We start from the raw sequence: 27,833 nt of genomic DNA, 5'->3' as shown, positions 1-27,833 counted from the left end.
GGGACAAGGCCAGGGCCGGCGCTGGGGGCTGAGGCCAAGAGCTGCAGCTGGACCTGGAGGTGGAGCAGAGCTAGGGGCAAAGCAGGGCTGGGTGGTGCTTCTTTCCTGCCCCCATGGGGGCTGGCCTGGGTCCTGCCACACCCTCCCAAACATTCCTCCATGACTCCTACGAGGGGGACCACTGCTCTAACAGGCCCACCCAGTTTGTGTGCATGTGCATGTGTTTACACATACACAACGTAAAGTACCATTGAATAGAATATTAAGCATTTTTTTCTTATCATACTTCAGATCAAAGCTTATTCATCAGCATAACTTGCTATCCATTCTATCATTATGGACAACTTCCAGAGCAAGGAAGTATCAGAAATATTGATATACATTAGTTATTCTTTTGCTTTCTTTTAGTCCAGAAGCTATTGCTTCTGTGGGCCAGATTCTGCAACCCTTGTTCATATTTAATAGTACTTTACTCCCCACGTAGTTTCACTGAAATCAATGGGATGGAATTCATGAGTAAGGGCTGCAGTATTGGGAGTTATTCAAGTTAGCTTCCTATATAAAACACTTTCCTAGAAAAGTTGAAAGAACTAGGGTGAAATCCTTGTCCCATTAGACTAGAGTCAATGGGATTTTTGCCATTAATTTAGCCCTAACTTGTACCAGGATTTCACCCTTTATGCCTCAGTTGAATGTACTGGTACCATATAAAGCCTTGGCCTGCACCCTCATTCAAAGAGGGCTGGTGAAGCCCCAGTGGCTTATCCCTGGGGTGTGAATGAGGCTCGAGTGCATCCAAGGTGATTGGAGGCCCTGCCCCGTGGCCCAGGTGCACCTGGAGGTTGGGGTCCAGTTTGCCTGAAAACGGGTAGGGGTGGTAGAGAAGTTGCCGTACCCCGTGGTCCTGGGGACAAATTGGGACCCCATCCCAAAGGGGAAAGGAGGCCATGGGAGGGGACCCTCTGACAGGAAGAGGGGCGAGACCTCATTGAAGGGAGGGGAAACCTCTACAACCCTTGGCCCCAGTGAGGAGGAGGACCCACGTCCCCTGAGGACAGAGCAAAATCTTAGACAACAAAGCCCGAGTGAAGACAGGAGAGAGTGAGGAATCAGAGCTCCCCACTATCGAAACCCCCAGGAAGGAGGTCCGAGGACAATGGGAGGAAGGCCCCAGGGAATGCCTGGAGGTGGAACCTCCAGGAGGGGAGGGCCAGACTCCCCTGGGCCGGACAACTGTGCCTGAGGCCCCGGGAGGCCGGGGCGAGGTCCTGACCCACCGGGCTCCCCTGCCAGACAACAAGACCCACTGGGCTCCCCTGCTGGTAGAACAACTGAAAGGCTGTGAGTGGTGCAAGGACCAGTGGGTAGCTGTAGATATGTGGGTCAGTCCACACCCTTCCCAGTGTGCCTTTTGTGGCTGGAGGATGGACAAACCCTGTGAGGAAGACCACGGGGACCTCCCAGTGGGGGGAATGAGCCTCCCTGAAGTAACCTCTGGGGCAGAGGGAGAAGGGGCCGAACCAGGTCCCCTCTGGCAGTTGCTTAAGGGGGGAGGTGTGTGGCAGGGCACTGGTAGGAAAACCCTTAATCAGCAACTGCCACCCCAGTCCCAATCAGGGGAATGGATTGGGGCTGAGGAAATAGCCAGTGCTTGCCTGGGAACTGACCACACCTGCCAGCCTCATTAGCAGGAGCTAAAAGGCTGGAAGGAAGTGGAATGGGGGGTGGGGGAGACCAGGAGGGGAAGGTCAGGCTCAGAGGTAGGAAGGAGCCTACTAGTCCGTGTGGATAGGTGCAGGGTTAAATTGATCTAATACTGCTAAATTCAACCTAAACTCGTAGTGTAGACCAGATCTTAGAAATGTTCACATTTAGAGCTGGCCAGGAATGAATTTTTTTTGTCAAAAGCTGAAACTCGTCAACTTTGGGTTTAACAAATTTTCCAACTTAAAATGTAGAGAAAAATGTTTAGAAATAGTCAAAATTAAAAATTCTGGTTTTCTGGTTTGCAATGACTTTTCATTCTGAAATTTACACGAGTGCAAAAAAGGCTAAAAAAGAAGAAAAGTCAAAATCAAAACAAAAGGTTTTGAAATTATCAAAATGAAACATTACCATTGACACAAAATGAAGGGTTTTTTGGCTCATGAATATTTTTGAGATTTTGAATTATTATTTTTTTTGGTAATGATTTGAGATGGGGGAAAAATGTTCAAACTCTTGAAGTATTCATGGGATGGGAAAATGGTTTCCCACCCAGCTCTTTTCACATAACTCCAGTTTTCTTGTTACTGGCTCTTTGGATAAGTACCATGACAGGTAATCCACACTGCTGAGTGGGTCTTGATAAAGTAGGTGCACTCACTCTTGGTCTTTTGTAATTCCATGTATGTTCTAACACTTTCTAAAGTTTTATCTGGGATGATTATAAGAAACATTAAAAAAAAAGAAAATAAAAGAGATCCCAGGCAAAATATTGCTCTTGACCATGGTTATTTTCCCTGACTCAGGCCTGGTCTACACTACGTGTTTAAACCGATTTTAGCAGCGTTAAACTGATTTAATGCTGCACTCGTCCACACAACGAGGCCCTTTATATCGATATAAAGGGCTCTTTAAACCGGTTTCTGTACTCCTCCCCGACGAGAGGAGTAGCTCTGAAATCGGTATTACCATATCGGATTAGGGTTAGTGTGGCTGCAAATCGATGCTATTGGCCTCCGGGTGGTATCCCACAGTGCACCATTGTGACCGCTCTGGACAGCAATCTGGAGTCGGATGCACTGGCCAGGTAGACAGGAAAATCCCCTCAAACTTTTGAATTTCATTTTCTGTTTGGCCAGCGTGGAGAACTCATCAGCACAGGTAACAATGCAGTCTCCTGAGAATCGAAAAAGAGCCCCAGCATGGACTGCACGGGAGGTACTGGATCTGATCGCTGTATGGGGAGAGGATTCAGTGCTAACAGAACTGCATTCCAAAAGACGAAATGAAAAAGTATTTGAAAACATTTCCAAGACTATGATGGAAAAAGGCCACAGCAGGGACTCACTGCAGTGCAGAGTGAAAGTTAAGGAGCTCAGACAAGCCTACCAGAAAACCAAAGAAGCAAACGGAAGGTCCGGTGCAGGGCCAAAAACATGCCACTTCTACGCTGAGCTGCATGCAATTTTAGGGGGCTGCGCCACAACTACCCCACCCCTGTCCGTGGATTCCGAGGTGGGGGTTGTAATCTCAGCCATGGCTGAGGATTCTGCGGACGGGGAAGATGACGATGAAGAAGAGGAGGACGAGCTTGCAGACAGCACACAGCACTCCGTTAGCCCCAACAGCCAGGAGCTTTTTCTGACCCAGACGGAATTACCCTACCAGCCCTCCCAAGCCACTAGCCCAGATGGTGAAGCCATGGAAGCGGCCACTGGTGAGTGTACCTTTGTAAATATAAAACATGGTTTAAAAGCAAGCATTTTTTAATGATTGATTTGCCCTGAGGACTTGGGATGCATTCGCGGCCAGTAAAGTTACTTAGAAAAGTTTGTTAACATGTCTGGGGATTGAGCGGAAATCCTCCAGGGACATCTCCATGAAGCGCTCCTGGAGGTACTCCAAAAGCCTTTGCAGAAGGTTTCTGGGCAAGGCAGCCTTATTCTGTCCTCCATGGTAGGACACTTGACCACGCCATGCATGTAGCAAGTAATCTGGTATCATTGCATGACAAAGCCTAGCTGCGTATGGTCCCAGTGATTGCTGGCATTCAAGAAACATCCCTTCTTTATCTCGCTGTGTTATCCTCAGCAGAGTGATATCGTTCAGGGTAACCTGGTTGAAAATCAGGAATTTAATTAAGGGGACAGAGATGGCCATTTTCCTACTGGGCTCGTGGCCTGCTGCTTAAAAGAAATCCTTCCTTGCACATAGCCAAGCGGGGGGAGGGGAGGAGTGAAATAGCGATGAGCTTTTTCACGTTTGGCTAGCAGGGATCTTCCCAGCTACCAGCCACGCGGTGCGGGGGGAGGGGAGGAAGGCAGGTGATTAGCAGTGATCTTCCATGATACCAGCCATGCGGTGGGCGGAGGGGTAAAGCATTGTATATATGAAGGCTGCAGAAGCCGAAAGACAGTGGCTTACCATGGCCGCATGCAAGCTGAATTCTGATGCCCGGACCTGCGTCTGTGAGATCTGTAACACCAGAGCCGCAGGCACTCAATATTAAGATGCAAAATCCGACCTTGTAGTGAAATCTCATGTGCTATGTAAGGTGAATAGTGTTGTTCACTGTGAAAGAGTATAACCATTGTTCTGTAAAATGTATCTTTTTAAATACTTCTCTCCCTTTTTTCCCTCCCTCATGCAGCTGCAAATTTTTCAAGCCTCCCTACTCCATCCCAAAGGCTAGCTCAGATAAGGTGGAGGAAAAAGAAGACGCGAGATGAACTGTTCTTGGATATCATGGAAGTAACCCGCAAGGAAAGAGATCATCTGAATGAGTGGAAGGAGGTGGTATCAAATTACAGGAAAGATGCCAGTGAACGTGAGGACAGGAGGAACGCTCGAGATGAGAGGTGGCGGCAGGAAGATCAGAGGTGGCGGCAGGAAGATCAGAGGTGTAGGCAGGAAGATCAGCGGTGGCGGGATGCAACTCTGGGGCTGCTGCGTGATCAAACTGACATGCTCCGGCATCTGGTGGAGCTTCAGGAATGGCAGCAGGATCACAGAGTGCCGCTGCAGCCCCTGTATAACCACCCTCACCCCTCACCATGTTCCACATCCTCCTCACCCAGACGTGTAAGAACGCGTGGGGGGAGGCTCCGTGCACCCGCCCACTCCACCCCCGTGGACAGCCGAACCAAAAGGCTGTCATTACTGTGAAATTTTTTTAGTGGCCTTTTCCTTCCCTCCTATCCTCCTCCCAAACCACACCCGGGCTACCTTCTCAGGTCTCTCCCTCTTTTTATAATGAATTAATAAAGAATACATGATTTTTAAACGATACTGACTTTATTTCCTTAAGCAAGCGGTAATCGAAGGGGGAGGGTGGGTGGCTTACAGGGAATGAGTCAATCAAGGGGGTGGGAGGCTCATCAAGGAGAAACAAACACAGCAGTCACACCCTACCCTGGCCAGTGATGAAGCTCGTTTTCAAAGCTTCTCTGATGCGCACCGCTTCCTGGTGTGCTCTTCTAATCGCCCTGGTGTTTGGCTGCGCGTAATCAGCGGCCAGGTGATTTGTATCAGCCTCCCACCCCACTATAAAGGTCTCCCCCTTACTCTCACAGAGATTGTGGAGAACACAGCAAGCAGCAATAACATAGGGGACATTGGTTTGGCTGAGGTCTGAGCGAGTCAGTAATGTGCGCCAGCGCGCCTTTAAACGGCCAAAGGCACATTCTACCACCATTCTGCACTTGCTCAGCCTGTAATTGAACAGATCCTGACCACTGTCCAGGCTGCCTGTGTATGGCTTCATGAGCCATGGCATCAAGGGGTAGGCTGGGTCCCCCAGGATAATGACAGGCATTTCAACATCCCCAACTGTTATTTTCTGGTCTGGGAAGTAATTCCCTTGCTGCAGCCGTTTAAACAGAGTAGTGCTTCTGAAGAGGCAAGCGTCATGAACCCTTCCCGGCCATCCCACATGGATGTTGGTGAAACGTCCCTTGTGGTCCACCAGTGCTTGCAGCACCATTGAAAAGTACCCCTTGCGGTTTACGTACTGGGTGCCGTGGTGCTCCGGTGCCAAGATAGGGATATGGGTTCCATCTATCGCCCCCCCACAGTTAGGGAATCCCATTGCAGCAAAGCCATCCACTATGGCCTGCACGTTTCCCAGAGTCACAACCTTTCATAGCAGCAGCTTAATGATTGCTTTGGCTACTTGCATCACAGCAGCCCCCACAGTAGATTTTCCAACTCCAAATTGATTCCCGACTGACCGGTAGCTGTCTGGCATTGCAAGCTTCCAGAGGGCTATTGCCACTCGCTTCTCCACTGTGAGGGCTGCTCTCATCTTTGTATTCTGGCACTTCAGGGCAGGGGAAAGCAAGTCACAAAGTTCCATGAAAGTGCCCTTACGCATGCGAAAGTTTCGCAGCCACTGTGAATCATCCCACACCTGCAAAACTATGTGGTCCCACCAGTCTGTGCTTGTTTCTCGGGCCCAAAATCGGTGTTCAATGGCTAGAACCTGCCCCATTACCAGCAGGATCTCCAAAACGCAGGGGCCCGCGGTTTGAGAGAATTCTGTGTCCATGTCCTCATCACTCTTATCGCTGCGCTGCCGTAGCCGCCTCCTCCTCGCCTGGCTTTGCAGGTCCTGGCTCAGCATAGACTGCACGAGAATGCGCGAGGTGTTTAAAACGTCCACGATTGTGGTATTGAGCTGAGCAGGGTCCATGCTTGCTGTGCTATGGCATCTGCACAGTTCACCCAGGAAAAAAGGCGCGAAATGGTTGTCTGCTGCTTTCACGGAGGGAGGGGTGAGGCTGTACCCAGAACCACCTGCGACAATGATTTTTGCCCCATCAGGCACTGGTACCTCAACCCAGAATTCCAAGGGGTGGGGGAGACTGCAGGAACTATGGGATAGCTACGGGATAGCTACCCACAGTGCAACGCTCCGGAAATCGACGCTAGCCTCGGACCATGGACGCACACTGCCGAATTAATGTTCTTAGTGTGGCCACGTGCACTCGACTTTATACAATCTGTTTTACAAAACCGGTTTCTGTAAAATCGGAATAATCCTGTAGTGTAGACGTACCCTAAGAAATTGCATATTTCTCCAGCACTCCAAAACTCTTCAGTTGCTGAAGGCAAAGGTGTGACATTTAAATAATAGACAAATCCTTTATGCCAGAGATGTCTATTACTTTGCCGGCTCAATACATTTAGGTGGCTTGCAAAGGATGCTCAGATACTGCAGAATCTTAAAATATTAAGTTTCTAGCTCTTATGGTTGCAAAGATATCCTTCCATATGTGCACGAATGTAAACCAATGCAGTGTTGTCTTCTTGAACTTGCAAACAGCCTGATCTAATAATTTTGAGAGGTGTGAAGTACCCTGCCCAGATACACACATTGATCTCTCTGTGATGTTAACTCCAATGCCTAATGATGACACTTAAAATGTTAGCATTAACTAATTCATTGCTGATCATTTTAGCAGAGGGACTGGAGATGGGGTGAGCATGAAGCCTATGAGGAATGCGAATTGGGAATTGTTGCAGGGGAAAAAAAGGCAGAGGAAAAGATTGGAAAGAGGGGAGAAACTGAGTAAGGAGAATGAGAGATGGCAGAAAGAGTAGTGGTCCTAATGGTTAGCATGCTATCCCCAGTGAGTGGTACTGATTGTGACACTCAGGTACTGAACAATAGCTAATTAATGCTAACATAGATTGGATTAAGTTATTACGTAAAGGGCATAGTCATTCTTGATTTCTGTGAGACACTCTCACTGACATCTGTCCAAGTTTCTCTGTGGCTTGAAGGTTCTGTGGAGTCCTAAACTTTTAACCAGGCCCATGGGTCATAGTATAAAAATGGAACGCAGTCTCCTCACAACCCTAATCTGCTATCTGAGATTTGAATTCCTGTGTACCTTACAGAATTTGTTATCCCTCCAGAAAAAGTGGGTGACTTCTTTGCCTCTGGCTAATTTATAGCTAGCATTTGAGATTTAGCATAATTTATTTTAAAGCCAGACACTTTTCCAAAATCTGAATATCTTGAAATAATAATTGTAGGGAAATGTTTGTATTAGATAAAATACAATACTATGTCACCCAAACATAAAGCTATTAAGTGGTGTATAGCTACCAGTTTTATTCCAGTAATATAGTTATTGATTTTCCTTTGTATAAAAGACTCCCTGGTCAATGCAAAATATGAGAGCCAGTGTTTAGTTCCCCTATAGCTCAAACAGTGGAGATTTAACCAGTGTGCACATTTTTATATCCATATACATTTGCACACGATGTATTGATCATTAAAAAGAATAACGTCCCAACTAACACTGTCTCCCCTTCAAAACAACATTAATTAGCTGAAACAAAGGAGTCATCACTGTCTACATTAAATCAAATTATTTTCCTACAGCAGCATAAAAGTCAGACAGTCATCAATGAGAGAGAAGTGCATTACACACATAGAAAAGAAACACATAGTCTCCAAGAAAACCCAGAAGAGAATAGGAATTAAAACACTTTATTAATGAAAGGTGATACTACAGAAAAATGTCCTCTCTGCATATTATAATATCTTGCAAATAAAAGTTTAAAAAATTTATGTGATATTCCCCCTTACTAATATCTTCCTTTCCTTCTTTAGAATTGCCTCTTGGAATAAGAATAAAAACAACAATGAGAGCATGGGTTTAATGATACAGACTAATCATTTCTTCTAATGCATCTTACAGTACGAATCATTCAGAAGAAGCATGAACTTGTGGCTAAAGCATTGGACTGGGAGTCAGCAGACTTGGATTCTAGTCCCCACATGCTTTCTGTGTGACCTTGGGTACATCACTTATGTCAAAATATTCAAATGTGGGTGTGATGGGATGTTCCCATGGGGTGAAGCCTGGAAGCTGTTGGAGCTGCTATGCCCTCTAACTATTCAGCTGGGTTGGCCTCTCAGGGTATGTCTACACTATGGGATTATTCCGATTTTACATAAACTGTTTTTTTAAAAACAGATTGTATAAAGTCGAGTGCACGCGGCCACACTAAGCACATTATTTCGGCGGTGTGCGTCCATGTACCAAGGCTAGCATCGATTTCCGGAGCATTGCACTGTGGGTAGCTATCCCATAGCTATCCCATAGTTCCTGCAGTCTCCCCCGCCCATTGGAATTCTGGGTTGAGATCCCAATGCAAAAACAGTGTCGTGGGTGATTCTGGGTAAATGTCGTCACTCAATCCTTCCTCCGTGAAAGCAATGACAGACAATCATTTTGCACCCTTTTTCCCTGGATTGCCCTGGCAGAAGCCATAGCATGGCAACCATGCAGCCTGTTTAGCCTTTTGTCACTGTCAACGTATGCGTACTGAATGCTGATGACAGACGCGGTACTGCAGTGCTACACAGCAGAATTCATTTGCCTTTGCAAGGTTAAAGAGATGGTTACCAGCTATAGCACCGTCTGCAATTGGAAATTGGTGATGACGTTTATTAGTCATTTTGCACCATTTGCAATTGGAAATTGGCGATGACAGTTATCAGTCCTTTTGTACCATCTGCTGCTGTCATGGGTGCTCCTGGCTGGCCTCACTGAGGTCGGCCGGGGGCGCATGGACAAAAATGGGAATGACTCCCCAGGTCATTCCCTTCTTTATGTTTTGTCTAAAAATAGAGTCAGTCCTGCCTAGAATATGGGGCAAGTGTACTAGAGAACCAGAGAGCACAGCCGCTCCGGGTCAGAGCCCCAGAGATCCCGCAGAAATGATGATACCATTCTAGGGGGTGTCCCTGCAACAACCCCACCCATTGCTTCCCTCCTTCCTCAACCCTCCTGGGCTACCATGGCAGTGTCCCCCCATTTGTGTGATGAAGTAATAAAGAATGCAGGAATAAGAAACACTGACTTTTAGTGAGATAAAATGAGGGAGAGGCAGCCTCTCGCTGCTATGATAGTCCAGGCAGTACAGAATCTTCATTAGACATGAAAGGAGGGGGCTGATGGAGCTCAGCCCCCAGTTGCTATGATGAGGACGATTTTCAATCCTTTTGCACCGTCTGCCGGGAATGACCAAGAGTCATTCCCATTGTTGCCCAGGCGCCCCCGGCCGACCTCACCAAGGCCAGTCAGGAGCACTCACGGGATGATGAGGACAGTTTTCCACCATTTTGCACCGTCTGCCATCAGGAAAGGAAGGGGAGGTGATTCTGCTGTTCAGCGCCGCAGCACCGCGTCTACCAGCAGCATGCAGTAGACATACGGTGACACTGAAAAAAGGCGAGAAACGATTTTTTTCCCTTTTCTTTCATGGGGGGAAGGGGGGTAAATTAACAAGATATACCCTGAACCACCCGGGACAAAGTTTTTGACCCTTCAGGCATTGGGAGCTCAGCCAAGAATGCAAATGCTTTTCGGAGACTGCGGGGACTGTGGGATAGCTGGAATCCTCAGTCCCCCCTCCCTCCCTCCATGAGCGTCCATTTGATTCTTTGGCTTTCCGTTACGCTTGTCTTGCAGCACTGTGTTGAGTCCCTGCTGTGGCCTCTGTCTGGAGATTTTTTCAAATGCTTTGGCATTTCGTCTTCTGGAACGGAGCTCTGATAGAACAGATTTGTCTCCCCATAAAGCGATCAGATCCAGTATCTCCCGTACAGTCCGTGCTGATCAGCGCTCCACGCTGGGCAAACAGGAAATGAAATTCAAAAGTTCGCGGGGCTTTTCCTGTCTACCTGGCCAGTGCATCCGACTCCAGATTGCTGTCCAGAGTGGTCACAATGGTGCACTGTGGGATATCTCCCGGAGGCTACACTAACCCTATTCCAAAATGGCAATACCGATTTGAGCGCTACTCCCCTCATCGGGGAGGAGTACAGATAACGATATTAAGAGCCCTGTATATCGATATAAACGGCTTTGTTGTGTGGACGGGTGCAGGGTTAATTCAGTTTAACGCTGCTAAATTTGGTATAAACCCATAGTGTAGACCAGGCCTCACTCTGCTCTTCTGGTGACACACAGCCCTCCAGGCCCAGTTATCACCCAACATGACAGCAGGTGGCGCCACACACCCACCTGAGTCACCTGAGTGCTTTACCTAAGCCACTCATAGACCAGGGATGGAGGCACCAGTCAATTTCCCAGCTCCACAGCCTTGCACCCTACTGGAGTATAAAACCAGAATTATACTGTCTTGCACTGCACAGTGATCTGTATGGTGTAAGCCCATTAATTAGTCTGCTCCCCCTTCAATGTGGGGAAGATATGCACCAGCCTTCATTAACAGAGCTAAGATTCCCTAGCATTTCTCAAAAACACATTGGTTAAGATAAGACATAAAACAGATTTATTAACTACAGAAAGATAGATTTAAGTGAGAACAAACAGATCAAAGCAGGTTACCTAGAAAATCAAACAATCACAGTCTAAGTCTCATACAAACTAGATAGGGTTTGAATCAGCAACATCTCACCCTGACTGATGATACTAGCAGGCTTACATATTCTTGAGGTACAGGCTGTATCTGCTTTGCAACCTGGAGTTCCCCTCCCCTGTTCAAAGTCCTTTGTCTTCCAGAGTTTTCAGGTGTTGAGCTGTGGGGGAGTGAAGAGAAGTGATGATGTCACTCCCCACCTTTTATAGTCTTTTCCAGCGTTCTGGAAAGTTTATGCATGTAAAGTGGGGGGTCTACCCCCATTGACTAAACATTCTCCATTGCCTACGTGCCCCTTCTGAGGAAACAATCTATACAGAATTCCTGTGTTAGTGGATTCTTCCCTTAATGGGTATTGATGACAGCAATTAACACTGTCTGGCTACTCCATTTTTGTACCTGAAAGGCTGGTTTTGGGTGTTTCCAACCTTACATCACTCTTTAATAACTCACACATAGCAAGATAATAACTTCACATACAATGATAGCAGATACAATCCAATGAGATATTAATGTTTAGCAGATGAAGAGTTTTAGAATGATACCTCACAAGGCATACTTTGTACAAAACATCATAATTACATCACTATGGTAAATATGGGGTACTTTAGGGTGCAGAGTATCACAGTGGATGCCTAAAGTTATGGACTTAAATTCATATATAGTCACCCAAATAAGTGGCCTGATTTCCAAAGTTGCTGAGCACCCACAACTTCATTGATTGCAGTGGGAATGGTGGGTGTTTAGCATGTCTGAAAATTAGGCTACTCTGGTTAGGTACCATTTAAGCAACTATCAGCATTCAGTTTGAAAATATTTGATTTAGCCTTACTTTCCCTCAGCTTTCCCATCTGTGAAGCTGGGATTATACCCCCCACCTCATGGAGGGGGCATTAAAAAGCATAAGGAGTCAGTATTATTTCACTTTGGGAATCTCTGTGCACTCTAGTGACCATTCCTCAGCTATCCCCTCACAGCTCATGGATCCTGATTCCTAAGGTTCTTCTGCTGTGGAGCTTCCACAAGGTTTGGGAAAAGGGTGGATTCTGCTGCAGAGTTGGAACCACTCTGTCTCCAGACCCACGCAATGTATGTCCTCTCTGCTTGCTAGTGGGTAGGGAAAAATGAGGCCCTTATCTCTTAACGGTTCCCACTAAACTTATTAAAATAGACTTTTTTGAATGTAGGGGGTATACATTTATGGTCTTTAATTATGCTGGGGGAATCCAGGCACTGGGTTTCAATCCATATCTGTTTTCACTAATATAATCCAGAAACGTTCTCTGCTACAACTAGAAACAGCAGGTTTCATAGCTTGAACATTTGCTCCTTCCTCCTGGTATCGTCTAACCCCAATAACAGGACAAAGTTGGGTTTTGGTTTTTTTTTTTTTGATTCAGTGCTGCCTTCACTGTAAAAATACCTCTCAGCATCGACACTTCAACAGTACCATATTCCCATCAGCTCTGAGCTAGCGCATAACTCAGAATCTTTTTCCTTGTTCAGTAAACAGCATTGTCGTAATCTCCCCTGTGTTTTAAGCCACTTGTCAGAAAATGTTTAGGGAACAAAGCTTCATGGGAAGATGCCTGCTTAGTTTGTGAACCTTAATAATAGAATTATACACCACTGAATCTTGCATGTTTTTGATAACTTAGAGACTACAACTTTTCCAGGAAAATAGTTCTCTAAGGCAGTGGTTCTCAAAGCCAGTCCACCGCTTGTTCAGGGAAAGCCCCTGGCAGGCCAGGCTGGTTTGTTTACCTGCCGTGTCTGCAGGTTTGGCCAATCATGGCTCCCACTGGCTTCTCCAGGCCAGTGGGGGCTGCGGGAAGCAGCGTGGGCCGAGGGATATGCTGGCTGCCCTTCCCGCAGCCCCCATTGGCCTGGAGCGGCGAACCGCAGCCAGAGGGAGCTGCGATCGGCCAAACCTGCGGACACGGAAGGTAAACAAATGCACCTTGGGAATTTACAACCTTCCCCTTTCCTGACAGCCCTGGTTAAATACCCCTTCATTTAGCCATGTGTCTGCATTGTTATTGCGACCCACCAGGGCCAGTACTTGTAGGGTCTAGGACTGGAAGTTCCTTCAGTGCTTGATTCGGAGCCCTGGTACTCCTGGCATGCTACTGGTAACTTAGAGGTTTGGTGTGCTATGGCACTAGCAGCTGTGATAATTACACACAATTTTAATGTGAAACTGTGAAGATAAGCCTGGTTCTGATTTTGCATTGGGGTAAATATGGAACAGCTCCAGTGGTGGATCTCAAACACAAGTGGGTCACAGCACTGTGAAATGCTGGGGGAATCCAGGGTTTGGATCTGGGGTTTTGGTTTAAGCTCATCTCTAGAAGGAACAGTGATCCCTGAGATCCACACATAGAGGAGACCCTCCATGAGCTGTATGGGAATGGGTGACAGGATGGATCACTTGATGATTACCTGTTCTGTTCATTCCCTATGAAGCACCTGGCATTGGTCACTGTCAGAAGACAGGATACTGGGCTAGATGGACTTTTGGTCTGACCCAGTATGGCTATTCTTATGTAATGGGGCATAGCAGCCTTCGTGGTGATACCCTCCCTTCCTTAAATGCTAAGAACAGAAGAACGGCCATACTGGGTCAGACCAAAGGTCCATCCAGCCCAGTATCCTGTCTATTGACAGTGGCCAATGCCAGGTGCCCCAGAGGGAGTGAACTTAACAGGAATGATCAAGTGATCTCTCTCCTGCCATCCATTTCCACCCTCTGACAAACAGAGGCTAGGGACACCATTCCTTACACATCCTGGCTAATAGCCATTAATGGACTTAACCTCCATGGATTTACCTAGTTCTCATTTAAACACTGTTATAGTCCTAGCCTTCACAACCTCCTCAGGCAAGGAGTTCCACAGGTTGACTGTGCACTGTGTGAAGAAGAACTTCCTTTTATCTGTTTTAAACCTGCTGCCTGTTAATTTCATTTGGTGGCCCCTAGTTCTTATATTATGGGAACAAGTAAATAACTTTTCCTTATTCACTTTCTCCACACCACTCATTATTTTATATACCTCTATCATATCCCCCCTTAGTCTCCTCTTTTCCAAGCTGAAAAGTCCTAGCCTCTTTAATCTCTCTTCATATGGGACCCGTTTCAAACCCCTAGTCATTTTTTAGTTGCCCTTCTCTGAACCTTTTCTAATGCCAATATATCTTTTTTGAGGTGAGTAGACCACATCTGTATGCAGTATTCAAGATGTGGGCGTACCATGGATTTATAGAAGGGCAATAAGATATTTTCCGTCTTATTCTCTATCCCTTTTTTAATGATTCCTAACATCCTGTTTGCTTTTTTGACTGCCACTGCAAAATGCATGGACGTCTTCAGAGAACTATCCACGATGACTCCAAGATCTCTTTCCTGATTAGTTGTAGCTAAATTAGCCCCCATCATATTGTATGTATAGTTGGGGTTATTTTTCCCATTACTTTACATTTATCCACATTAAATTTCATTTGCCATTCTGTTGTCCAATCACTTAGTTTTGTGAGGTCTTTTTGAATTTCTTCAGAGTCTGCTTTGGTTTTAACTATCTTGAGCAGTTTAGTATCATCTGCAAACTTTGCCACCTCACTGTTTACCCCTTTCTCCAGAACATTTATGAATAAGTTGAATAGGATTGGTCCTAGGACTGACCCTTGGGGAACACCACTAGTTACTCCTCTCCATTCTGAAAATTTACCATTTATTCCTACCCTTTGTTCCCTGTCTTTTAACCAGTTCTCAGTCCATGAAAGGATCTTCCCTCTTATCCCATGACAACTTAATTTACGTAAGAGCCTTTGGTGAGGGACCTTGTCAAAGGCTTTCTGGAAATCTAAGTACACTGTGTCCACTGGATCCCCCTTATCCACATGTTTATTGACCCCTTCAAAGAACTTCAATAGATTAGTAAGACATGATTTCCTTTACAGAAACCATGTTGACTTTTGCCCAACAATTTATGTTCCTCTATGTGTCTGACAATTTTATTCTTTACTATTGTTTCAACTAATCTGCCCGGTACTGACGTTAGACTTACCAGTCTGTAATTGCGGGGATCACCTCTAGAGCCCTTTTAAAATATTGATGTTACCTTAGCTATCTTCCAGTCATTGGGTACAGAAGCTGATTTAAAGAACAGGTTACAAACCATAGTTAATAGTTCCACAATTTCACATTTGAGTTCTTTTAGAACTCTTGGGTGAATGCCATCTGGTCCCAGTGACTTGTTACTGTTAAGTTTATCAATTAATTCCAAAACCTCCTCTAGCGACACTTCAATCTGTGACAATTCCTCAGATTTGTCACCTCAGGTTTGGGAATCTCCCTAATATCCTCAGCCGTGAAGCAAAGAATTCATTTAGTTTCTCCGCAATGACTTTATCGTCTTTAAGTGCTCCTTTTGTATCTCAGTCATCCAGGGGCCCCACTGGTTGTTTAGCAGGATTCCTACTTCTGATGTACTTAAAAACATTTTGTTATTACTTTTGGAGTTTTTGGCTAGCTGTTCTTCAAACTCCTTTTTGGCTTTTCTTGTTACATTTTTACACTTAATTTGGCAGTGTTGATGCTCCTTTCTATTTACCTCACTAGGATTTAACTTCCACTTTTTAAAAGATGCCTTTTTATCTTTCACTGCTTCTTTTACATGGTGTTAAGCCACGGTGGCTCTTTTTAAAGTTCTTTGACTGTGTTTTTTAATTTGGGGTATACATTTAAGTATATGCAGACCTCTACAGCCCCCATATCCCTGATTGCAGATCCCATGGATCTTGTACCATGCTCTGAAGCAGAGATGGGCAACTTCAAGGTTGCAGAGAGCCACAAAATCCACCAAAATGCTTTGGCAAGCCATACATTTTTTTAGGGGCTATATATTGCATAACTCAGAAATGTTTGCTACAATACAGCATGTTAACACACAATTGACCATGTATTAATAGTGTAAAATTGAAGTGGTCTTAAATAGAACAGCCCCAGATAGCACAACTTTAAATAATAAAAGAAGTTTAAAACATAAGTCTTTCACTAACCCTTTTTTCAGTGTGTAGAAAAGCAGTGGATTAATAAATGAGAAAAAGCAAAAAATGAAAACATCTTTCTTAATGATTCCCCCGCCCCCTTGCTGCTCCCAGTCTCTGCCTCTACTCTGCTCCCCCATGGCAGAATGGAGCTTATCCAGCCTCATTTTGCATCATCCTTTCCACTTATTCTCCCCTCTCCCTTGGGAATCTTGGGAGGCAACTGTGGGCATGGAAAGTCACTGGCAGTGCAACTCCAGTGGAATTGCACAATGGTGAGGAGAGGCCTGATTCTTACCTCACTTTTGGCAGCATTTACACTGCTGTGGCTCCACAGATATCCATGGAGTAGCTCATACTTTATACTGGGGTGAGATTAGAATCTGGCCCCGGGTCTCTTTCAATGTGAAAACAGAAAATGCTTCTTTGTGCCTTCATCAGGTGAGAGCACTGCTCCTTATCAGCAGAGCATGTTACTTTTACTAAAATGGTATATCATTATTTATACCCATTCCTTGTTTGAAATGATGGCTTCTGAAGAATGGTTTCTTAGCTTCCTTTTGTAGCAGGGAGAACCTGTGTGAGAAGGTTACCCCTCATTCTAGGGTACTCTTGTTCCCATTACAAAACCCATTATACCCATTTCACTTTAATACACAGTTTGCCATGGCAATCAACCTTATCAAGAGTTATCTCCTATGTTAGTCCAGAAACTACTTATGAGTGTAAAACTGCCATGCATAACCATGCCTACGGTAATAACTTAAGTAACAGACCAAAGACTGGTATTCTTCTTCAAGACCTGTAGTAGTTTTTGCTGTCTGCTGAAAAATCATTCTCATATTTAGAGTATTTCCCCATTCACCATTATTGTATGTCATACTGAATTGAACTGTCAAAAGGCAGAAGATTATAATGCTAAACTCCTGATGGGGTTGAATAGGTTTTCAAAATCTGGTCCGTTTCTTGCTACACAACTACTTTGGATCCTGTAACTTAATCTAATTTGTCACTATGTCGTTGAGTTTTATGGCAAGTGCAACTTCTATCTGTCCTTCAAGTATAACTGGAGAATTTGATAGTAATGTTCATAGAAGAGGCAGATTTTATTGTTAAACAGTTTTCTGTAGTGTTTTTCACAAAGAAATAAACCCACTTGAGAGCTCTCATTGACACTTTGGAAATCAGCAATCAAAGCCAGAGCTTTCAGATTCTCAGCATCATGATAATGTGTCTGTTTTGGCTTGCACTAAGAATTCATTAGTGTACTGTAAGTAAACACTTTTTTTTGCTATTATTGATTTTTTCTAGCAGTGAATGAATGTATCTATTCAGCCTGTTCATTATCACTATGAAGCATCTTGACATATTCAATTTTATAAATACTTAGCAGAAAAACAAGAAACAGGAGTTTGAAGGAGTAGGTCACCAGTATTCTCCAATATATCTCAAAATGTGAATTTCATTAGACATCAGAACTAGAAAAAGACGCAGATTTTACAATAACTCTAAGATTCTAACATAAAATAGTTCAGCAGGCTTGTATCTATTTCTTAAGTATGCAATTCACTCCAGCTGTTTAAATCCTCTTTATTCCATATTCAGGTTCAAGTATAGTTCATGTCATGAATATTACTACTTTTTCTGAACTTTCAGAATGCTTCTAATTTATTATTAGAGATGCATAATAATTTTAATGCTTTTTGACTATCCTTTCTACAAAGCATAAATATTTAGGTTCAGAAATATATAACAGGTGCTATCTTTACAATGTAGCTATGGCATTTTTTTATTCTTACTCTGCAAATAAAGTACAGAAGTAATGAATGTACAGAGTATGAGTTATAATAAAACAAGCTTTTGTATTCTCAGATCTTCTTCATGCAACAGTACTATGCTTCATTTTCATTAGATCATTAGAACTGTAGTATTCAATGGCACTGGAGAGCTTTACTTTGTCGTGAGGGGACAGACCTGTCATTCATTAAATTTATGGAAATCTGTTTCTAAATTTCTTGAGGCCTGAGTTCTTCTGCCTTGCCTGTTGTATAGTCACTTACTCCTGCAAGGTTAAACCACCATTCTGATTTGGTGGCTCATTTTGCACAGGAGTACAGTGACACCATTGCACAAGGTGCAAGGCAGCAGAGAAACAGACCCTGAGTATTTCGCTTTCACCTGTATAGGGAACGTCTATGATCCCTGTGTTGATAGCTCCAGAGGACACTAAGGGTTGATTGAGAAAGGCAATAACTTAGTTTGATTAGTTCCTTGAAAAAAGGAGATGCCGTGTTCCTCAAATAAAACTTAGAGACCAGTTTAGACATTAGGTGGAGCTGTCTGTCTGCCTTTCGGCCCAGCCGTGAGGTATTCTGAGCAGATAGAGAGATCATCATTGTTGTCCAGGTGGGCGGCAACTCCATGGATCCCCCTCCTGGTGAGATGGGGACTGCAGGGAGCAATGGAACCAGGTGCCTTTTAAAAATCTCTGCTTGGTGTCAAGAACCTGGGGAGACAGAGTTGTCCCTGGTTGACACCCCTCGTTGGCAGATTAATATAAGATGGAGATTAAAGTCCTCTGGTCCACTAGAGATGTTTCCTCCTGCACCTGGTTGAGGCCCGCAGGTGTAAGCCCTGTATTGCTGCCCTCTGCAATGTATTGTTGATACATTTTGCTCCCTAAAACACTCAGCCCATTAGAATGCTGAATTTAAATTGCTTTTAAAAAGTTTTTCACATCTTTAAATTCAATCTTTAAAACAGTTCAGGTAAGCTCAGAATGAGAATCAGGCAGCCCAATTCCTTACATTAAGACATCCTGTTCCAGAAAATACAGGTTTGTGTGTGGGCTGGTAAAATGTCCACTGTGAGTGGTAAAATAACCAGTTATGCTAAAGTGTATTCCTGGAAGAAAACAGTCTGCACAATTCCCATTGGCCTATAAAAATAATAATGATTACTGAATTTATGGTCAGACTAAATACAACAACCTCTAGCTGATAGCCTCTTTCGTAAGTGACACTGCAATGTACATTTTGGAATAGTGATGAATCATTGTAAATGACAATACATGAATAACATAATGTCAAGATTCCCTTTGTTGACACTGTGAATTTTATAAGCCTAGAATATGCCAGCTTTAATTGTAATACTACCATATGGCTGTATACCTATATACCACTTTTGCTTTCACCTCTGTTATTTTGTTGAGGAGATTTTCATATATATTTAAGATCATTAGTCTTTGGTGCAATTTGTTTAGTAACAGAACTGAGGTCACAAATATAAAATAGACTCTTGGAAAGTCAAAGTGAGGTAGCAGAGCTGGCAAATGCTGCGGTGCCAGGTTATACTGCAGAGGAATTGTGGGAGTTGCATAATACTTGGGTTCTTGACAGAGCCAAGATTTTCAGAAGTGACTAGTGATTGAGTCCCTCCATTTTTGGTTGACCCATTCTAAATAATCTCTAAAGATTCCCTTTTTAGAAGGTGCTCAGTAACTACCTGATAAAATTTAGACCTTACTAAGGTGTCTTGTTAGGCACCATAATTCACTTGTCACTTTTGAAAATCATGTGTTTGGCAGGTTTTTCGAGGGGAAACAATAATTTAAACTCTGGCTGAATGAATGATCTTTACATTTATTTAAAAAAATCTCATTTTCTTTCAATTCATAAATTGTGAACAGTGTGTGTGTGTGTGTGTGTTTGAAATTGTTCATGAATTTCTACCAAGAATTCCTGGTCTGCCAATTATTTGTGAACTATTTCTTACTTGACATTATGTTATGTGTGCATATATTTAAAATATGAAGTCAATGAGAGTTTTGCCTAATGACTGAAGACTTTGACCCAATGAAAACATAAACTTCAGAGCTCTGTGAGGCATTGATTAATATTATTATAATATTATAACTGATTTCTTCAGCTTACTGGCAGTGATGTGAAAAGCTTCTAAAGTTGTAATACTTAGGACTAAGGTTAGATAATCTTAGGGTTAGAGTTTATGGCTAAAGTTGAGTTAGTTTAGTATTAGAGGGATAGTTTTAACATTCATGTCTACATGGAATCAGGGTTCGGGTTAGGTTGAGGCTTAGAATTATGGGTATAATTATAATTGGGATTGGGGATAGGGTCTGATTAGAGTTAAGGGCAGAGCTGGAGTTCCTGAAGTTAAAGATAGTGGTAGTTCAGTCAGAGGGTTAAAGTTGTTAGCATTAGAATTAGGGATAGAATTGGAGTGAGGGTTGGGTTAGATGTAGAGTGAAGGTTCATGTTTAGATTATTGATATACTCATATTTCCGTGAGGTAGACTCTGTGTGGTGATACCTATAGTGTAACACCACCCATTCTCTCCCTTTTACCTCTGCCAATGGGGATCAGATATTTCCCTGTGGAAACTTTAGGTACTAGTAGAAACCAACATATGAATAAACTAACATTTATGAAAGTGAGACCCAACCTTCCAACCCACCACCCTACCCCTGCTTCTAAGGGTATGTCTACAGTACAAAATTAATTCGAACTTATTTTATTCAAATTTTCAGAAGCGATTTTATACTTTCGGTGTTGTGTGTCCCCACTAAAGCGCGTGAATTCGGCAGAGTGTGTCCACAGTACCGAGGCTAGCATTGAATGTTGGAGCGGTGCACTGTGCTAGCTAGCCCACAGTTCCCGCAGTCTCTGCTGCCCATTGGAATTGTGGGTTAAGCTCCCAGTGCATGATGGGGCAAAAACATTCTCATCTTTCTATCTACTCTTTCATCTAAACATTTCCTGCCTTTTTTTGGCTACCATGAACAGAGCCGCACAGCTTCCGCTGCTTTTTCCATGTTGTCTGTCCTGGGCTCCCGTGGAAGCTACAGAAGGCAACAATTCCACATTGTTTTTCGGCCATCGTGAACAGAGCTGCACAACTTCCACCACAAACTCTGCTCTCCCGCTCTTGCAGCTCTAATGAGCTTCCTGACTCCGTGAAAGCTACAGAAGACAACCATTTACCGCCTTTTATCGGCCATCTTGAACCAAACAGCTCGTTTCACACCCTTTTTCCAGGATTACCTATGCAGGCGCCATAGCGCAGCAAGCATGGAGCCCGCTCAGATCTCCACTGTAGTTTTGACCATTCTAAATACCTTGCTCATTATCCAGTAGTATGTGCAGTACCTGCAAAACAGGGCGAGGAAGCGACGACAATGTGATTACTATACTGATGAGGACATGGACGCAGACATTCCTAGAAGCATGTCATGTGGCAATTGGGAGATCATGGTGGCATTGGGCCTGGTTCATGCCATAGAATGCCAATTCTGGGCCCGGGAAACAAGCACAGACTGGTGGGACCGCATAGTATTGCAGGTCTGGGATGATTCCAAGTGGCTGCGAAACTTTTGTATGAGTAGGGCCACTTTCATGGAACTTTGTGACTTGCTGTCCCCTGCCCTGAAGCACAAAGACACCAAAATGAGAGCAGCCCTCACAGTTGAGAAGCAAGTGGCCATAGCACTGTGGAAGCTTGCGACACCCAACAGCTACTGGTCAGTCGGGAATCATTTTGGAGTGGGCAAATCTACTGTGGGGGCTGCAGTGCTGCAAGTAGCCAAAGCAATCATTGACCAGCTGCTATCAAGGGTAGTGACTCTGGGAAATGTGCAGACCATTGTGGATGGCTTTAATGTACTCGGGTTCCCTAACTGCGGCGGGGCGATAGACGGAACACATATCCCCATCTTGGCCCCGGTACACCTGGCAGCCAGTACATAAACTGCAAGGGGTACTTTTCCATGGTGCTGCAAGCACTGGTGGATCACAAGGGACGTTTCACTGACATCAGCGTGGGATGGCCTGGAAAGGTGCATGACGCTCGCATCTTCAGGAACTCTGGTCTGTTTGAACTGCTGCAGAAAGGGATTTACTTCCCAGACCAGAAAATTACTGTTGGGGATGTTGAAATGCCTATAGTTATCCTCAGGGACCCAGCCTACCCCTTAATGCCATGGCTTATGAAGCTGTACACAGGCACCCTGGACAATAGTAAGGAGTGGTTCAACTATAGGCTGAACAAGTGCAGAATGGTGGTAGAATGTGATTTTGGACATTTGAAAGCTTGCTGGCGCAGTTTACTGACTTGGTTAGATCTCAGCACAACCAATATTCCAATTGTAATTGCTGCTTGTTGTGTGATCCACAATCTCTGTGAGAGTAAGGGGGAGACGTTTATGGCGGGGTGGGAGGTTGAGGCAACTCACCTGGTGGTCAATTTCACACAGTCAGACAACAGGGCAATTAGAAGAGCGCAGCATCAGAGAAGCTTTGAAAGCCAGTTTCATGACTGATCAGGGTATGGTATGACAGTTGTCTTTGTTTCTCTTGAAGTTACCCGCCCCCTATATATATGAAAGGAAATAAAGTCTAAATTGTTTAACAACTGTTCTTTATTATTTGTTGCAAAACACATTGAGAGAAATCAGAAGGCAAACTGTGGGGAAGGAGGGGTTGCCAGCTTTCTTCTGCTTGGGCGATCCTCTGGGGTTGAGTGTGTGGGTCCCCGTAGCCTCCCCCCTCATGTTCTTGGGTGTCTGGGCGAGGAGGCTAAGGAAGTTGGGGAGGAGGGAGGGTGGTTATACAGGGGCTGCAGCAGCAGTCTGTGGTTTTGCTGCCTTTCCTGCATTAGATCCACCGTACAGTGGAGCATGTCAGTTTGCTCCCCCCTGAGCTTGACCATAGCATCCTGCCTGCTCTCATCACGTGCGTCCCTCTCTTCGTGTTCCTGTAATGCTTTACGGGACTCTGCAATTGTTTGCCTCCACGCATTCAGCTGAGTCCTATCAGTGCTGGAGGACTTCATGAGCTCGGCAAACATGTCTTCCCGAGTTCATTTTTTCCGCCTTCTAATCTGGACCAGCCTCTGGGATGGAGTAGATAGGGGCCACGTTGAAACATTTGCACCTGCGGGAGGAGAAAAAGTGAGGGTAGTATTTTAAAATATACATTTCAGAGAACAAAGGGGACACTTTGGTATGAGAAAGCCATTACACACAGTCGGGCAACAAAATTCAGCTTGCAGGCAGCCTAGGGGCACGCGGGGTTCTGTGACTTCTACATTCATTTAAATGTTTTCTAACTGCTGGGACCCTTTCCCATAGCAAGCAATGCCTGGTGGGTTTGCCATAAAGGAGGGCCTGCGGGATCTCTGGGATGATCACTTCACACAACCCTTTAAACTATACGTGAACATCCCAGCGCGGCTGGGTTCCCCCGCCACCCTCCACCATGTGGCTCCGATCAGGCTCTCACTCACCAGAAGTACCTTCTCCAGGGTCATGGTCTGGGAGCCTGCACTGGGAGTGCGGGGAGGCTATTGGCTCCAGCGTTAAGCATAGTTCCTGGCTAGGGGAGGAAATGGATTCCCCACTTGCCGCCTGTGCACTGTTGTCCTCCTTCTCCTTGTCATCCGCCAATGACTCTTCCTCCTCACTCCATGCAACTCCCCCCTTGCAGGTGTCCATGGACAGTGGTGGGGTAGTGGTGACGTCACCCCCCCCATAATTGCATGGAGCTCACGGTAGAAGCAGAATGTATGGGGCTGTGACCCAGAGCACCCATTTGCCTCCCTGGCTTTTTGGTATGCTTGCCTGAGCTCCTTGATTTTTGTATGACACTGCTCTGTGTCCCTGGAATAGACTCTTTCCGTCATGGTCCTGGAGACTTTAGCGTACGTATTTGTGTTCCTTTTTTTTGGAATGTAGTTCTGCCATAACAGATTCGTCTCCCCAACATGCAGTGAGATTCAGTATCTCCCATTTGGACCATGCTGGAGCTCGTCTGCGAATCCGGGACTGTGTGATCTCTTATGATGGTGGACTCTGCATGGTCGCCTGTGATGGTGGACTGTGCTGACGGTCACCTGTGCTGATGGTGACCAAAAAGGAAATTAAATTCAAAAGTTCCCGGGGCTTTTCCTGCCCACCTGGCTAGTGCATTGGAATTGAGAGTGTTGTCCAGAGCGGTCACAAGGGAGCATTCTGGGATAGCTCCCGAAGGCCAATAATGTTGAATTGCGCCCACAATACCTTTTACCTGGGACTGCGATGTTGATTTAAGCGCTACTCCACTTGCCGAGGTGGAGTACAGAAATCGATTTAAAGAGGCCTTTAAATCGAAAAAGCCAGTTTGGTCATGTGGATGGAATCTTTTTTTTTTTAATTAACTCAGCTAATTCCGAAATAACAGACTAGTGTAGACTGGATCTAGAAATTTCTTGCAACTCACTTTCTAAATACAAGGCTAAAGATCATGCCTTCTGTCCTTTCACTGTCCCACTACAGGCTACAGCTGTCACTGTACTTTCTATATAATGTACACATTATTGTCCCATTATGAAGTGCAGACAATACTCTCCATATTTTGGTCAGAGCTCTGTTTGCATCCTGTCTGCCATATACAATGAACAAACAGAGGGTTGTCTTCTTCCACTTGTGTCTGTTGATATACTTTAGAGCCTTCAAAAATCTACATGGGGTGGGAAAGGAGAGCACAGTACTGGCTGTGCTGAATATTGCCTGGAACGAGAACAGACCTAAAGTTTATAAAGTAAATAGTTACAATCTGTACTATAGGTGTGGAAGGTTGGAATGTGGACAGTGTCTATGGAATTTGAATCTAAATTTCCAGACAATCAAATATTTAGTTTAAGGTACAAGGTAGTAATGGGGGTTCTTTTTGATTACATTCTGTTCAGCGGTAAGACCTGCTAGCAACTGTCTTGTCTCTAATCCTGCGCTTCTGCTGCAGAGCTGTCTGTTTAAAAGAAATCCAACATTAACTCCATCTTAATGAAGGTTTTTGTTTGGGAATAATAAGTCACCACCAGCTTCATTATTAGTTGTGTTGGGGCATGTACTTTTAAATTAATTCTGGGCACAAACCGATATAAAAATGCTGTGGTAATTTGGGAGCTGTTTTAGACTCTTGGGCAAACACCATTTAGACTTGTGTAAATATGTGTTTAGGTATTTTGACAAAAGCAATATTTACCCATATTATACACATGTACTGTATATTGGTACCTGTGCTATATGTATTTGATCAGTTTGCATGTTGTTTAGTCTGTTAAACTGTACTTTGCTTTGAAGCCATTACAACCTACTGGATAAACTATGTTTGGTATGAGCTCGAAGTCTTTTGTAAAAAAACGAATATTCACCCAGTAGAAGGTAATGGATCCAAATACTGTGACTTGAGTAATTTTGAATGTTAGATAAACATTGTCTGTTTGTCCTTAGAATAAATGTGCCAGGCAAGATTCTCAGTTGTGGCTGAGGAGCAGTTGATATAGGTTGCAAAGGTGTCCTTAGCATTTTCTCATCCTGGAGCCAGTCTGAACCAGTTCAGTCCTCTACCTCAGCTTACAGTAGCCTACTGTCTGTGCCAGTTGCTGGCAGCCCTAAGAGACCATATAGTCTCCATTGATCACTTGAACATAAGGGAGCAACAGCTATACTCCCTTCCTTGGAAAGACTCCTTTCTCCCCAGCTAACGGCCCCTACACCAGCTGCTGAGTAGAATGGAGAGGAAGCTGTTGCTGCTTCTCTGCCACATGAGACATCCACAATACAGGGACGCTCCTTCAGAGGTTGGACCTATAATCCTAGGGCTCTTTAGAGCTGGTTGAGTGAAGAAAACTGGCCTATGCCCCAGGATCAGCACCACTAGATGTTCAGTTGCTTGTTTAAATTGCAGTATTTGCTTTAGTGGATTGTCAGTGTTAGGATTTAGTGCTGACAGCCTTTCCCAAACAGCAGGCAGAGGGAGACTTCTGAATTTGGACCTAGAATTCTAGGCAGTGTGAATGTGTAGCAAGTTATAGCACTTTACAGACAGCATGGAAGTTAGTGGCAGGTCTTACAAAGGAGATATTTTATTTTCAGAAAGAGCATTCAGACAACAAAAGTATGTTTGTAACAAGATGGAAGGGAGGCAAGGGACGAAGCGTAATTAGAGAGAGGGAGATGGAGAGAATTAGAGAAGAGGTCCGAAAAGGACTGGGTGAAGAGAATAAACTGGGTAATTAGAGACACATAAAAGGGAGATCTCAGAGCCAGACTATGGCAAAGGTGGAACTAGTGGTGGAAGAGGGAGAGGAAGAAGAGGGATTGTTGTAATTTCCTGTTTAGACTATAAGCTCATTGTGGCAGGGTCTGCGTCTTCCTATGAGTTTGTGTAGTTGTAGCACAATGGGGCCCAGATCCTGATTGATGGTTTTGATTGCTACTGCAGTACAGATACATAATGATAATATAGAGTCACTTTTGTGCAATGGCTCTAAATGTTTTCCTGGATGTACATTATGTCCCTCAGATCTCCTAACTGTCAGGAACAGAGTTCTAAGTTTCTCTAACATACTGGGTAAAACACAAAACTGCATGGAGAGTTGTCTAAAAATGATCTTGTGAGACTGTCTTGACAGCCCATCTGTGCAGATAGATTAGCAGACTGTTTCATTGCAGATTACAAGGAGGTAAGAAATACAAAGGAAACTCTCACTTTTAAGGGATTTCTTCATGCACAAACAAATGAGCTGTAGATGCTGAGCCATTTTCAATCTGAAGGAAACCATATTATGCCAAACCAATTATGATGCCAGTCTTCATCGCCTATTAATTCAGCTTTCCCTCAAGCACATTCATGCTTTCTCCAACACTGCCCCTAATTCATCATGAAGCACCCTATAAAAAATCTGGAAAGCTACAACACTGTCCTCCTAAATCCCTCTGCCCTGATTCTTACAAACCACTCAGCAGTCGCTAGGCAGAGGGGTTGAAACAAAATGTTTTTTTTCTTAAAAAATGTCAATTTGTCAAAATCAACACTTTGCAGGAAACATTTCAGTTTTGACAAAATGTTAGTTGATGAAATTTGTGATCAAAACCAGACAGTTGCTTCAGGAACTTGAACACAAGTCCCCAACAGTCCAGAGAAGTGCCCTAACCATTGGGCTATTGGCGCACCTCAGTGAGCCTTTTTTTTTTTTTTTAATGAAGACGTTTGAAAGGTCTGAGCTTTGTCCCAATGTGGAACAAAGCCACATACTGAAACCTCAAAAATCTTCATGAAATAGAATTCTTGGTGGATTTTCTGTGATTTGAAGTCATTAAATGAAGCTTTGAGGACTTCAGTAGCTCAGCCAGAGGCTGTGGGCCTATGGCAGGAGTGGGTGGCTGAGATTCTATGGCCTAGAAGATCATGATGGTCTCTTCTGCCCTTAAAGTCTGAGTCTTGTTTTCTGGTCAGCTGTAGTGAAACCTCAACATTTTTCAGGAAATGGAATTCTTGTTTTCTGGCCATCCCTGGCTGAGACTGCTATATTTGGACCAAACAACCTTCTCACCTGTCCCCATTTTTCTTTTTCTCTACCTGTTTTCTCTCCTTCTATGCTAAACTCTTTGGCCCTATAGGCAGTATTATAATGAAATATTATATTTTTGAGAACAGGTCAGCTTTGTTTAATTGTATTTCCTAAACCGTTGTACCAGGACTGAGGACATGCTGGGTATGAGAGAATACAAGGCAAACACTCTGCAGGCAATTTTATTGCACAAAGATTCTAAAGAGAAACAGGTGGGAGGAATTAAGTATAAAAAGAAAATGATAAAAGTTTTGCACCCATCAAAATGAAATTG

This window comes from Mauremys reevesii, linkage group 3, assembly GCF_016161935.1.
Source record: "Mauremys reevesii isolate NIE-2019 linkage group 3, ASM1616193v1, whole genome shotgun sequence".
NCBI lineage: Eukaryota > Metazoa > Chordata > Testudines > Geoemydidae > Mauremys > Mauremys reevesii.
Note: the sequence above shows the minus strand (reverse complement) of the source record.